Source organism: Narcine bancroftii, chromosome 5 (genome assembly GCF_036971445.1).
Source record: "Narcine bancroftii isolate sNarBan1 chromosome 5, sNarBan1.hap1, whole genome shotgun sequence".
NCBI classification, from domain to species: domain Eukaryota; kingdom Metazoa; phylum Chordata; class Chondrichthyes; order Torpediniformes; family Narcinidae; genus Narcine; species Narcine bancroftii.
Genome location: NC_091473.1, coordinates 91,995,268 through 92,010,658, shown reverse-complemented (window position 1 = coordinate 92,010,658; position 15,391 = coordinate 91,995,268).

Sequence of the window (15,391 nt, the reverse complement as noted above, 5' to 3'; positions counted from 1 at the left end):
AGTTGAAAACTTATGTGTCTTTTTAGTTCTCAGTCTTTTGTACTCTCGTTACACGTCTTCATCCCTCAGTCTATTTTGTAATTGTTCTGCAAATTTTCGTGCTTCCTCTGGATCTGAGAATAGTCTGTTTTGTTGTCCTGGAATAAATATTTTCAATACCGCTGGATGCTTTAGTATAAATTTATACCCTTTCTTCCATAAAATCGCCTTTGCTGTATTGAACTCCTTTCTCTTCTTCAGGAGTTCAAAACTTATATCTGGATAAATGAAGATTTTTTTGCCCTTTGTACTCCAGTGGCTTGTTGCCCTCTCTTACTTTTTCCATTGTCTTCTCCAGTACCTTTTCTCTTGTAGTATATCTTAGGAATTTTACTAAAATAGATCTTGGCCTTTGTTGTGGTTGTGGTTTAAAGGCCAAAGCTCTATGTGCCCTTTCTATTTCCATTTCTTGCTGTAGTTCTGGGCATCCTAGAATCCTGGGGATCCAATCTTTTATAAACTCCCTCATATTCTTGCCTTCTTCATCTTCCTTAAGGCCCACTATCTTTATGTTATTTCTTCTGTTATAATTTTCCATTATATCTATTTTCTGAGCTAACAGTTCTTGTGAATCTATAACTTTTTTATTAGATTCCTCTAATTTCTTTTTTAAGTCCTCTACCTCCATTTCTACTGCTGCTTCCCGCTCTTCCATCTTGTCCATTCTCTTTCCCATTTCTGTTAAGGTCATATCTATTTTATTCATTTTCTCTTCTGTATTGTTTATTCTTCTTCTTAAATCATTAAATTCTTGCGCTTGCCATTCTTTAAATGACTCCATGTATTCTTTAATAAGAGAAAGTATATCCTTTATCTTGCCTTTCCCTTCTTCTTCTATTTCACTGTATTCTTCCTCTTCTTCTTCCTCTGGGTTGGCCATCTGTTGTTTCTTTGTTGCCCTTTTCTTCTCTTCTTTCTTGTTTCCATTGTCTTCTGTGTTCTCTTCTTGCTGCAGGTGTTCTGCAGCTGTCGTTGCCGGCTGTGGAGATCGACTCCCCAGCTGGTCACCCCTCCCGTCGGTGTGTTTTTTTGCATGCGCGGTTGCGCACTTTTACTCGGCTCAGCGAGCCATTTTTGTAGTCCACTTTCTACCGACCTGAGGGAGCGGGTTTCTCTCTCCACCGCGGGCCTCTTCGAACAGGTAAGGCCTTCTCCTTTTTCTTCCGTTGTCTTCTCTTCCTCTCTTCTTACCGTTGATTTCGATTTTTCTTTTTTCGTCGCCATCTTCTTTCCACCTTTATACTCACTTTTCTTTAATTTTTATTTTTGTGCCTTTGTGTTTTCCTTTGTTTTTTCCGACTTTTCTGGAGAGGGCTGGAGTTCACCGGCCGGCCACTACTCCATCACGTGACTCCCCCAGCTTAGATCATTCTTAAGAGAAAGATGGGGACCAACATTGACCCGACCTGAAATTAGTGAAACTGAACAAATGGTCTGGAAGGAGAATAAACCCAAATTTAAAACAAAAATATACTATGCTCTCCAGAGCAAAAATATAAAACCAGGGTTGCAGAAGTCAAGGGAAAGATGGGAGTCGGTCTTCGGAGTAGTGATTTCAGAAAGAACCTGGTCAGATTAGTGTATGGACAGCATGACATCAATTATAAATGCAAGATATGGACTGGTTCAGTATAATTTTTTTTACACCAATTAAATCTTACCCCAGAAAAGTTAAACTGAAATTTCAGATGTGTTTCAGATGTGGGACTGAGACAGGAACTTTTCTACATGCCACATCATCGTGCATGATAGTGAGGCCATTTTGGCAAGAATTTGCAGAAAAATTAACCAGGATTTCTGGAGTGGCCTTCACAGGCGACCCAGAGTTATATCAACGAGGCAATTTTATGGAGCCTGAAAGAGACAAGCAAAACAAACACCATATTACATAATCCAAACGCAGTTCCAGCACTCTAGCATTTCTAAAACAATTTATTTCTAAACCAAACACAAAATTAAAGTTCTTATCACTGATATGCTCCTATATTTAAAGAGACTGATTCATTGCTTCAACTTTCACCACAGATGTCATATAGTACATTAAAGTTTTATCTAAACACAAACTTTCTCCACAAAATATTTAAAAACACTTATTCCACACATCTTCCAAACGTGGCATTTAAAATCACTAATTTCATAAACATGATTAAAATTGAAAAATATAGTTTTTATTAAAAATGTAATGCATCCCTTTTCTCTATAATCTCCTTTATATTTCTGTAATAAGGCAAAGAGGGATTAAAAATGAATTGTACAGATCCCAAAGAAAAAGAAAACTTTACCTGCAGAGAAATTGCATATTATTAGTCACCACAGCATTGAAGACACAGTTGATCTTATTGTGGTGTAAAAATCCTCATTTCTGGACCTCTTACTCAAAGTATACAGGCTCACGTCTCCTTAAAGCCACAGCAAACCCTGCAGTCACATGGAATCAATTGCACAGAGATGAAATTGTCAGTGTGTGTTGCAGTAATAACTGGCTGACTGTCTGGAGATGGAAGTAGCGCATGCGCTGTAGACTCTTCGCAGCAGTCCAGAACATTGGATCAGCTTTAAGGATCAATGTATTTGTTCCAGTTCAACAGGATAAAATCCAGAGGCAAGCAGTAAATTTGAAATTATTGCCTTGAAAATGAATCCATTCTTTGAGTTAAAATTGAAAGGCAACAGATTAATTAATAATATGAAGGGACAAATTTGACAGCCCCTTAAATATTAATATTAGAACAAAGGTTTAAAATTTGGGCTTTAAATCTTTCCTCCTTTCTCAAATCTCCAAGATCATGAAGCTTCTGTTGGATTGTTCAACTTCCTATGCTTTCAGTGCAAATACACTTTGCTAAAGATACAAGAAGGCCAAAATGGCTGGAGAAACTCGGCAACCAAAGGCAAATATCTATACCAAAAGTTTTGTGTCTGAGCTAACATCACAGCGTCTGCTAACTTTCTTATTTCAATACTAGGAGGCCATTTGGCAGGAGCATTACATGACTGTCTTTGTTTACAACTTGAATGAGAATGTAACATATGTTCCCCTTTTCTAATCAAAAGGCATGGCAACCAATTCATCTGCCAATTTTCCTGCTGCCAGATTTAAGACTGATCAAAAATTAAGCCTGGATTTGTGCAGAATGGTACTTTGATTGTGAGCCAGCAAAAGATCCCCCTTGAACCCATCCAAGTTGCATATTGTATTGATGAGGAAATATATTGTTATTCTTTTGTTGTCACTGAGCCTAGAACCTGGAACTTCCTACCCAAAGCTAATCCTGTTTGCTCTTATGTGGCCAGAATCCCTCTAAACTATTCCTAACCATGTACCTGACCAAATTTTTTAAATTGTAATTGTACCTTCCTCTATTTCCTCCTCAGGCAGCTTTTGCCACATACCCAACATGATGTGTTTAAAAATAAAGAACTTGCCTTTCAGATCCTTTTTAAATATTTCCCTGCACATCTTAAAAATATGCCTCTGGTTTGAGATCCCTCTAAACTAAGAAAAAGACTGTAATTATGTATGCTATCCATGTTCCTCATAATTTTAAAAAACTCCATAAGATCAGTCCTCAGCTTAGACTCCAAGGAAAACAGTTCCAACCTATCCAATCTCTCAAGATACTCAAGCTCTCCAGAGCATGCAACATCCTTGTGAATCCTTTCTGCACCCTCTTTAGCTAAATCAGACTAAATCATGAGAACATGGTGACCAAAGCTCCCAAGTGCTAAGTGTGGCACAGTCAATGACCATCCGAAGACACGAAGCAAATAGTCAGAGGTTTTATTAACCAGAAAACCTCGGCATGCCTCTATGTGCTGCTGGCTCAGGCCAAAGGCAGGTATGGATAGAGGAGACTAAGACTATCAGCCTTTATTAGGGATGTTATGGGGAGGAGCTACAGGGACAGAAGGCAGACCAGCCTTCCCAGTCCAGCAAGGTCATGCCTGCAATAACGTGTTCCATCACACTAAGCAAACAGCATTTTGTACATCAATGACATGATGTTGCAACTCGTGTACTCTGTCTGCCCTGACTAATAAAGGTAAGTGTGTTATAATGCCTTCTTCATCTCCCTGTCTACCTGTGCCACTACTCATATGTACCTTTACCCCTTAGTTCTGCAAATCACGCTTGGATCCATTATTTCCTGGCCTGGTTTAACTTTCCAAAATGAATCATTTTTCACTTGTCTGAGTAAATTCTAGCTGCCATTCATTTGCTCACTTTCCCAGTTCATCGATACCCTGTTCTAACCTTTGACTCCCTTCTTAGTTATGCCACCAATTTTGGTGTTTATCTGCAAATCATTGAAAGTAACCGGTCACGGTACTCCACGTAGGACTCTATGAGAGTTGAAAGTGCAGCTCAGACCATTACATAAACACCCCTCTCCTCCGTCAACTGCATTACATTGCCTTGACAAAACTTCCAACACATTAAAAGACTCATCTCATCACGACCACACTCACTTCAACCTTCTCCATAAGGAAGATCATTCATGAGTGTGAGATCATGCTCCAACTAAATTCAAAGATGGTTTCTTTCCTACCATTATCCATTTCCTAAATTTGCCTTACGCCAGTAAAATTATGTTGTCTTTGCTCACGCCCTGAAACTTCACTCTGTATTATGTTTTACTTGCTGTACTATGTATGATGACCTGGATAGCTTGTAAAACAAACTTTCGCACTGCAACTCTTGTGACAATAAATTTGAACTTGAATCATGCCTCCTACATTCTCATCCAGATCATTCATATACGTGACCAAGCAGCAGAGAACCCAGCATTAATCTCTGTGGCACACCACTGGTCACAGGCCTCCAATATGTAAAACAATCCTCCACTACCACCCTCAGCTTCCGACCACCAGGTCAAATGGCTAGCTCAACCTGAAACCCATATGTTCTAACCTTCTAGACCACCCTCCCATATAAGACCTCATCAAAGCTTCGTGCAGACAATGTCTACCTGCCCTGCTACCATCAATTCTCTCGATCTTCAGAAAATTCAGTCAAATTTGTGAGACATGACTTGCCACACACAAAGCTGTAACATCTCTCCCTAATCAATTCTTGTCTTTTCAAATGAAAGTAAACTTTCAAGTAAAGACCACAGACCGTCACTGACCTCAGTGGTGCTGGACAAGAACAGCCCTCACCAACTCACCCGCTGCATGATGGACATCTCCATGAACAACTAAATGACTGAATGCCTTTTTGATAGCAACCCTGTCCAATGTTACTCCCTTGAGGCAAAGCCAGTTGCCTACAAAGTCGCCATACCCTCAAAGTCTCACTCTGCAGAAATCCACAGCTACACTAAGGTGACGCAGAGCATGCGGGGTATGACATATAGAAACTTTAAGCTCCTCATTATGCCACAGCTCCACACTCTGGTGCTGATGGGGTTAGACTTCCAGTGCCACTTAAAGAGTGTCACTATGTAATATGACAATCCTTTCCTTCCCCTCATGGTCAGCAATCCACAGTTCCTCAACCAGCCGCTCTGTCCCTCCCTCATCCCCTCCTCCCCCACTGGCCCAACCAATGCGCAGTCTCTCTACCCTCTGTATCGACCCCCTGCTGCTGTTCACCAACCTCACCCCCAACAGTAAGCCAATTGCCACAAAAAGCAAGCAATACAATGAGGAGGACAGGTGTTTATAGAGGTACGATGACTCCTGGACGAGGGGATCATTGCGGCCTGCACCAGCCCCTGGAGAGCTCATGTAATGGTGGTCAAGGGTGGGGGTAAATGCAGAATGGTGATTGACTATAGTCAAACCATTAATCACTGCATGCAGCTGGATGCATACCCCCTCCCCCGCATCACAGATATGGTAAACCAAATTGTCCAGTATCATGTGTTCTCCACAATAGACCTGAAATCGACCTACCACCCTGAGGATTGCCAATTCACAGCTTTCAAGGTGGACAGCCACCTCTACCACTTCCTCAGGGTCTCCTTCGGTGTCATCAGTAATGTTTCCATCTTCCAACGGGAGATGGACTGGATGGTAGACCAAAATGACCTGCCCACTACCTTCCCATATCTGGATAACATCACAATCTGCAGCTACAACCTACAAGACCATGATGCAAACCTCCAGAAATTCCTCACCACCACCAAATGCCTGAATCTGACCAACAATAAGGAAATGTGTGTTTTCCAAGCTACCCATCTAGCGATCCTTGGCAGCGTCGTGGAGAATTGGGTCATTGGCTCTGACTTCATCTGCATTTGGCCTCTGCTGGACCTCCCCCTTCCCCACAGCCCCGAGGTTATGCCCAGTGGGTTCCAAATTATGCAGATAAAACATGTCCCCTTATCAGGTTCACTTCCTTCTCCCTTACAAATGAAGCCTCCTGCTGCATAAAGGAGGACATCATGAAAGCCACAATGTATGCGATGGATGAATCTGCCCCCTTCCAGGTGGAGAGTGATGCATCTGATTTCACCATGACCGCCACCATTAACCAGGCAGGCTGCCCCGTTGCCTTTTTCTCCCGCACCCTCCAGGGCCCTGGAGTCTGACACTCCATTATAGAGAAAGAGGCTCAGGCAATAGTTGAGGCAGTACGGCACTGGAGGCATTAGCTGGCCGGTAGATGTTTTACCCTGCTTACAGACCAATGGGCCATGGCATTCATGTTCAACAATAAACAGCAAGGTAAGATAAAGAACGATAAAATTTTGAGGTGGAGAATCAAGCAGGGTTCCTCATTTATGAGCAATGAGCTGCATCAATTCCTGCTGGCCAGGGGTAACGCCACAAGCAGGCCCATGAGTTATAACCCCCAAGGGAACGGTCAGGTAGAGGGAAGGCCATCCTCCTTGCCCTAAAGTCCAAGGGTCTGCTTGTCTTTCACTGGCAGGAGGTCCTTCCAGAGGCTCTCCATACTACTCGATCTCTGCAATGTACTGCCACTAATGCTACCCCCACCAAAGAATTTTCTCCTTCCCCAGGAAGTCTGCATTGGGGATCACACTACCCTCCTGGCTGACGACTCCAGAGCTGGTCCTGCTACAAAAACACATGAGGGGCCATAACTCTGACCCCCCTGGTTGAAAGGATTTAGTTCTTCCACATGAACCCCCAATACACATACGTGGCCTACCTGGATTAGCACGAGAAAATGGTTTCCATCGAGGTCCACGTGCATGCGGGGGACCCACCAAGCAGCACCTCACCACTTCCACGGACAAGCAATTCATACCAGTGCACCCTCCCCCAAACCAGTCACTCTGACTGAGCCATCATGCCCCCAGCAGGTCAATGCAGCACTGGAGGTCCAGGACGAGACAGCAGCCCCGGCGGCAACCCAACAACAGGCACTCTGCCGGTCAGCATGGAAGATCAAGCCACCGGACTGGCTTAACCAGTAAGACTTTGTGCCCCACGTCAACCCACAAACTAAATTAAAACGGGTGAATGTGGTGAACTGCTGTATTCCTGATTATCTGGTTCCGTCCCATTCTGTAACTGTCCCTATAGCACCTCCCTCTTTTGACCTTGTATAAAGCTTCTAACACCTTAACCCTTCCCCAGAAAGCCCAGGTCACAACACAGGATGAGGTGCCTGTCCATTGTGAATAACCTGTATATCAGTGACTCAGTCTCAACCTTTTGAGTTATTTACTGGGCGTCACTCTGATTACATCCAGGTACCATAGAAGTGCCATCACAACCCTGACCTTAACCCTGACACTTGGGAAGAACAAGCTTTATTTTCTCCAGGTGTCCGTTTGCATCAAGCTTTCTGATTGCATGAAAATGATTCAAGTTGTGCACAACAGGAGATGTCTGTTCTTTCTTGCTGATATCTAGCAGTCATACACTTGAAAAGTAAGTTTTGGGCTGCTTTCACTGCCTTACATGTTTGTCATCATTGCTCTAACTTCATTCTGTATATCTTGATGTAGATAGTTTGCTGTACCGGAACAATTTGACAGTTTCAAAATTTTCCATACAGATGAAAATGCCCAGCAAATGTCAAAGTTCTAAAGAGTCACCATTATTAGTGGCCTGCTCATCTTTCCAATGTGAATGTTGTGCAATATTCATGAAACAAATCGATTTTACTACTGCTCCCTTCTATCTTCAGTTTTCCTCAAATGGTTTTTGCATAAGTGGAATTTATGAAAATTTGTATGTTGGATACCTTTTATTTTTGAAACATACTTGGCCCAGTCTCCCATGATGCATTTATGTGGAGCAGCTGTGTTGTAGTTCTTAAGGGCCAAACTAACTTCCTTTGAATTCTTAAAACTATGAGGAAAGTGGCTTCATTTTTCCTCATTGTTTACCCCCAGGCAAAATACTGACAAGCAAAGCAAAATTTAGCATCCAATACAATCAACTGCTTCATCCAAAAATATTTTTGTACCAGCTATGATTAAAAATCTTGGCTTATTTGCCAAATATTTGTGAAAAAATATTTTTTAAGCTCACCACACAGCAATCCATCACTTGGAAAATCAATGGAGTTGGGGACGGAGAGGGGGGCGGGTGGTGTTGAGGGGGCTTTTGCAGTATGATCAGCAAAAGCATGTTTTAAAGGTCTGTTTAAAATAGTAACAGCAGGGAACCATAGAGCTTTACAGCACAGAAACCAGGCCCTCCAGCCAAACGATTATTCTGCCTCGTCCAACTGACCTGCACCAATTCTGTATCCATCCATACCCCTCCCACCTATGTTCCTGTCCAAATGTTTCTTCAATGTTAAAATTGAACCCACATTCACCACTTCAGCTGGCAGCTCATTCCACACTCCCACCTCTCCCTGTGTGAAGAAATTGCCCCCAATGTTCCCCCAAACTTCTCCCCTTCCATGTTTAAACCATCTCTGGTTTGTATCTCACCAAACTTCACCAGAAAATATATAACTTCAGTCGTGTTGTTTTCATCCTCTTTTAATTATCCAAATGAGGAAGAAATTCAAACTGTATTGGCAATCTGTACAGGGTTCTTGCTTCTGACTGTAATTTATTTAGCCCCTCTTCTATGGAATTGCAAATTAATCCATGGGAAGCTGATACTGATAACTCTCAGCCATCACAAGCAAGAACCTCGATGTCACTGCACCATTCTCTGATAGAGCCAACCAACAGTCATGTGACATACTATGAGATTATTCTAATATTTACCAATAATTGTGCAATGCTTAGCTTTGCAATAAGGCAGCACTGCATAATGCATACTCTCAAATACATAAGAAATTCAGAGTTACAGAGAAAGGTTTAAATAGGTTAGAGCTTTATTCCCTGGAGCATAAGAAGATTGTGGGGAAATTTGATAGAGGTATACAAAATTGCGAGGGGTATAGATAAATACAAGTAGGCTTTTCCCACTGAGGGTAGGTGAGATACAAGCCAGAGGACATGAGGGTGAAAGGGGCAAAGTTTAGGGGGAACCTCTTCACATAGAGAGTGGTAGGAGTGTGAAACAAGTATGGTGAACAGGCTCAATTTTCACATTTAAGAAAATTCTGGATGGGAGGGGTATAAAGGGCAATGGAGTGGGGGAAGGTCAGTGGGACAAGGCAGAATAATTATTTAGCACAGACTAGAAAGGCTGAAAGGCGTATTTTCTGTGTCTCAGGGTCATGGAGGATGGGGGAAAAAATGCCACTGACCTGCCCGCCTGGTTGAGAGTGGCGGCCAGCGTGAAGTCGGAGGCATCGCTTCCCATCTGGAAAGGGATGGATTCATCCATGGCATGGGGGAAAAAATGCCACTGGCCTGCCCGCCTGGTTGAGAGTGGCGGCCAATGTGAAGTCGGAGGCATTGCTTCCCACCTGGAAAGGGATGGATTCATCCATGGCATGCGTCATGGCTTTTGCGATGTCTCCTTTGATTTGGGTGAATGCAGCCCGGGCTTCTGCTAAAAAAGGAAAGGCTGTGGCTCTTACCAGGGGGTAGGTTTTATCGACGTAATTAGACACCCATCGGGTAGAGTACAAAACGAAACCCAGGCGCCTTTTGAGCACCTTGAGGTTGCATGGGACCAGGAGCTCCATGAGGGGACACATGCAGTCAGGGTTGGGGGCAATGACACCATGTGCCTCAATGCATCCAAGGAGAGCCAGGCGAGTAGTGCTAAACACACACTTCTCCTTATTGTAAGTCAAATTCAGGGACTCTGCTGTTCAGAGGAATTTAGCAAGATTGGAGCCATAGTCCTGCACATGGCTGCAGATGGTGACATTGTCCACGAAGGGGGAGTTAGTGGTATGCCAACTTTAGGTCAATATTTGAAAAGACCCTGTACTGAGCAATCTTATTGACCATGTCGGCGATCTAGGGCAGTGGGTATAAATCAGTTGATTGTCTGGCTGTAGTCGATTACTATTCAGGGCTTAGTTCCACCCTTGACCAGCATGACTTAGGCTGGAACTGTGGGCTATGATCCTCTCCGCCAGGAGTCGCTGTACCTCGGATTTAATAAATTACTGTCCTCAGTGCTATAGCACCTACTCTTTGTTGCAATGGGCTTGCAGTCCAGGGTCAGGTTCTCAAATAATGGTGAAGGGGGTACACAGAGGGTGGAGAGGCCGCAAGTGGGACTGGCCGGCTGGCCGGGAGGTGCAGTGGGTCGGGGGTTGTATACTGTTAATAGCAGTTGTGCTTCTCCAAATGCCACCGGGGACACTCCTGAACTGGCTCTGGAAGTCGAGGCCCAGAAGAATCGGCACGCAGAGCTGTGGCATTAAGAGTAAATAAAAGTTATCATAGTTCCCCCCCCCCCCCCCCGACTATTAATGATGCTACACAATATCCGTGGATTACTGCAGATTGGTCCGTAGCAGCCATCAAGGTGGTGCTGCTTGTGAGTCTAACCAAGAGAGAGAGTTTGCTGGATAAAACTCTCTGTGGTCCCACTGTCAAGAAGGCAGTTAGTTCCCTTCCTGTTTACCTCTATCTCCATCAATGAATGGGTGATCGGGTGGGGACTGCCTTGGTTAAGTATGATCAAAGCCAGGACTGGGTCATTGTCACTGTTGGAAGGGAGGCCCGGTCGGTAAGATGGCGGCCTCCATGTTGACCATGCAGTTGTCTCGGGCAAGAAGGAGGAAGACGGAGGTGACATCATCCACGAGGGAAAAGACGGCGGAAATGACCCACATGTAGAGGGCCTGTTCTTACTGGGGATCGCCTCAGCATTGCGCTGGGCTGAATCAAGAACTCTGGCCAGCTGAAATAATCTGTCCTTCTCGAGCAGGCACTGACAGATGTAGGCAAACCTCACCACAGACACAAAGTCATCCTGGACCAACTCTTCCACACACTGGGCTGCAGGCATGGGTGCCGACACAGCACTCCAGCAATCTCTCCCGAGGTTGTACAGGGCCCGAAGGAACTCGGCCATAGACTCCCCAGGCTGCTGCTTCTCAAGCCCAGGAGATACCGTGAGTACACCTCATTCACCCAGGGTTGGTAGAGGTGGTGGAGTTCAGCCATGGTCTCTGCATAGGATGTGCAGTTCCTGATTGCCTGGTACTGGTACGCTCAGTAGCCCACCCTCACCTATAGGACCCTAAGCCTCTTTTCATCTGAGTTCACCAGGCTTGCAGCAACCTCAAGGAAGTTGGAGAAGCAGGCTATTCAGCAGCTCCTGGTGCCTGAGGATCGATGTCTATCCTGTCGAGTCTCAGCAGATCGTCCATCCATATGGCAGGAATAATGTGTATTAAATTGATACGCTCTATCAATAACACCAAAGACTGAGTGAGGTGAACGATAGGCTTTAATACACATTAGATTGTAGTTGCCTCAACTCCATGTGCTCGAATGGAGAACAGGGGAACGGAGTTGACCTTTTTGGCCAGGTCACAAAGAGAGGAGTCACTAGGGAGTGAGTCATCTGTGGGCAGGCCAGCCACTCATACACAGCACATAATATACATATAACCACACACTAATTCTGGATCCTTGACAGTAATTTGTTCACCATTTGTGGTTGTCATTTGACTGCCAAGTTCTTCAGTTCTGGAACCCATTCCTTGGCCATCCACCTCTCTTTCAAGTTTAAGGTCTTCCTTTGTGATCAAAGCTTTTATGTGACTTAGACTGAATTTTACTTCTTAACACTCACATTCTAGTTCATTGGGAACTATCGGTTTAGCTGGACTGATTAATCCCTCTACTTTCGTCAGATTGACCAAAAATTGCCATTGAAACTAAATGTTTAAACTTTGATACAAATTACAAACTGAAAATAAAATTAAAAGTATTTTCCCTATCTCCAATTGCAATATTTAAAGTAATTACAACCTAGAAAACTTTAGTCTGTGTATTGTCATAGACATTCCATCTGTTCTCTCCACTCCTCCCCCTCTGCAACACAACCTGATTGTTTACTCACTTTCCCAATTCTGATAAAGGGTCCTTGTCCAGATACAAAATCTGTTTTTTTCTCCATTTATGCTGCTTGATTAGATGAGTGCTGTCTTTCTTTGTTTTTACCTAATATAGCCCAGGCGGTGCTCATCCAGAGCACTCTACAACTGAACCGGTACTTTTTTCATTGATGTTCCCAATGTAGTTTTCCAACTTCCCTCGTTTTCTGATTTCACTGTCTATTTGTAGTTGGGTTATTTTTATTATCTATTTCTTTTGTAATTCTATCAGTATCATGTTGCTTTTTCTCAGTCTTGACTTTATTTTTCAATTGTTTTCATTCTTTCTGCTGACCCCTAACAAGAGATTTTGACACAATGGTCTTCATAAATCAAAGAAAGAATTTGGGATGTTATGGTAAAGTTGGACAAGACATTGGTGAGGCCAAATTTGGAGTACTGTGTGCAGTTTTAGTCACCTAATTACAGGAAAGATAGCAATAAGACAGAAAGAGGAGATGACAAGGAAGTTTCAGGGACGTGAACAAAAGAGTTACATGGAAAGGTTAAAAAGGCTTTGACTTTATTACTCTGGAGTGTAGAAAAATTAGGGGAGATTTGATAGAGGTATACAAAATTATAATGGCTATATATAGAGTAAATGCATGCTGGTTTTTCCCACTGAGATTAGGAGAAATAAAAACCAGAGGACATGAGACAAGGGGAAAAGTTTGAAGGGGAACTTCTTCACACAGAGAGTGGTGGGAGAGTGGAACGAGCTGAGCTGCCGGATGAATTGGTAAATGTGGACTCAATTTTGGAATTTACGAAAATTTTGAACAGATACATGGATGGGAGGAATAAGGAGGGATATGGTCTGGGTGTAACTTAATGGAACTTGGCAGAATAATAGTTTGGCACAGACTAAATGGGCTGAAGGGCCTGTTTCTGGGCTGTAGTGCTATATGTTTTTATGGACCCTCTTTTTGACATTGTCATCCCTGTCCTTATTCTCTCATTCTCTCTTTCATCTTGCATTCCCCTTTTGCTTCTCCTCTACTCTACTGTTTGCCTTTTCTACTCTCTGACTTTTTTTTAGTCCTCTGCTCCCTCATTCCTGAATCCATTTTGTACTCAAAAAAATTCCCATATGTCCACAACTAATGAGGCGAATCTCACTTTCAGAACAGGGTGAAAACTACAAAATGTGTTCCCATATTCATGGATGGTGCATCAGGTGCATTACCCTTAATCTAAAAAAAATATACTAACAGTGTGCTGGGGTATTGGGGAGCAACGAAGAGTCTTCACCCTCTGATTATCAGTATAATTTAGTGTCAGTACACCCACTTTTGATCTCAAAGGTTACAGATTCAAGACCTTAGCTTATAATCTAAAATTAAGAACTGTAAAATTGAAGGAATTCTTCATTATTAGACATGCTACCTTTTGGAGGAGATACTAATTTTTTGCTGATTACCGTCCAGTCAGTCCTGCGATGGATCTCTTCTCTTACAGTCATATTCTCTCCAAGAGTAAATGTATTGTTGAAACTACCTGGGAAAACACATAAATAACAGTACATTTGGAATGTTTTAGAACAGAACAATTTGTTTAGAAAAGTATTCCAACAAGCATTTCTTAACTTTGGAACAAAGGATAAAAATGGGAAAATAAGAAAGAAAATCAAAGTATTTTGAAATTCTATTTATTTTATTTCCCTATGGCTTTAATTTTTTATTTCTTTTTGCCTCTTTGCATTCCTTTTTGATGTTTTCCATTTAATCTGAAAATTAGCCTTCATATGGTTGAGAAGGTTGCTGGCAAGACCACCATTTACGAGCCATTCTAAATTTCTATTAAGGATGCGATAGTGGTGGTGAGTTACCATTTGAACTGCTATGTCCAATGTATCGAATTATAAAACTTTGCAACATGGATGGAGGCTATTTGGCCTGCTGCACCAATACTACCTCTTTTGCATTAATTAAGTTGCTTAATTATTTCAATATAGACCTTGCCCAAATGGGAGTTACCCAGTCAGTATCATTCGGGATCTTTTGTCGGGACTTCCAGCATTTATTCCGTTCTTGAGTTACTCCGGTTCAGGCATCTGTTAAGCTCGCTTCTTTTTAATCTGTCACATTTTCCAGCCGATTTCCCTGACCTTTATTGTGATGCAAGCACATTCTCTAGTTGCAAGAGTATGGTGAGACCTTTTGTTTTCAGAATGTTGCCATCAGAGAGCAGCAGCAATCACCACCAAGAACACTTCTCGCAGCTACCATCAGCAAAGAGGTAGAGGTGCCACAAGACTCGCAGCAGCAGGTTCGCCAACAACTGCTATCCCTCTTCGATCAGACTCTGTGGTGGAACATGGTACTGCGGGGATGTCCTCACAGGCCTTCCTGTACCTGTAGCCTCTCCCCATAAGATCCCCTAAAGGCCAAGAGCCCTAGTCTCCCAACATGATCAATAAAGCCATTGACTGCCTGCTTCACGTCTGCGAATGGTCACTATTGGCGCCACAGCAACAGACTCGATCAGACTTATTGAAGGACTCTTACTTTTGCACTTGATCGATTTTTAAAAAACTCTCTATTGCACATTTCTTCATTTGTTTCCATGTGTAGTATCTTCTGGAGTACAGATATTTGTACTATCAATAAGAGGTCATTCTGCCTTGATTGAAAGGCGAAGAATCTCAGGGTCGTACGTGATGTGACAATCAATCTGAACTTTGAATCATAATTTCGTCCTTTCTCGGAATATTTTAACATTTTGAAAGGTTTGGAGTCCTCAAGCCTGACCAGAAGAAACCATGAATCATCTTTCAGAGAAACACACGTGGGCGAGGAAGCGTCCCAGTCGGATCCAGACAGAGCCAAGCTTGGCCGTGAAACCCGGCAATCATACGGCCCCGCCAACTGAGCTTAAAAAAAAGGGGGGTCTCTGCAAAGATCGCAACTTGGCACCGCTCATTGGAGAGAGAGAAGCCCCCGCAAAAATCAT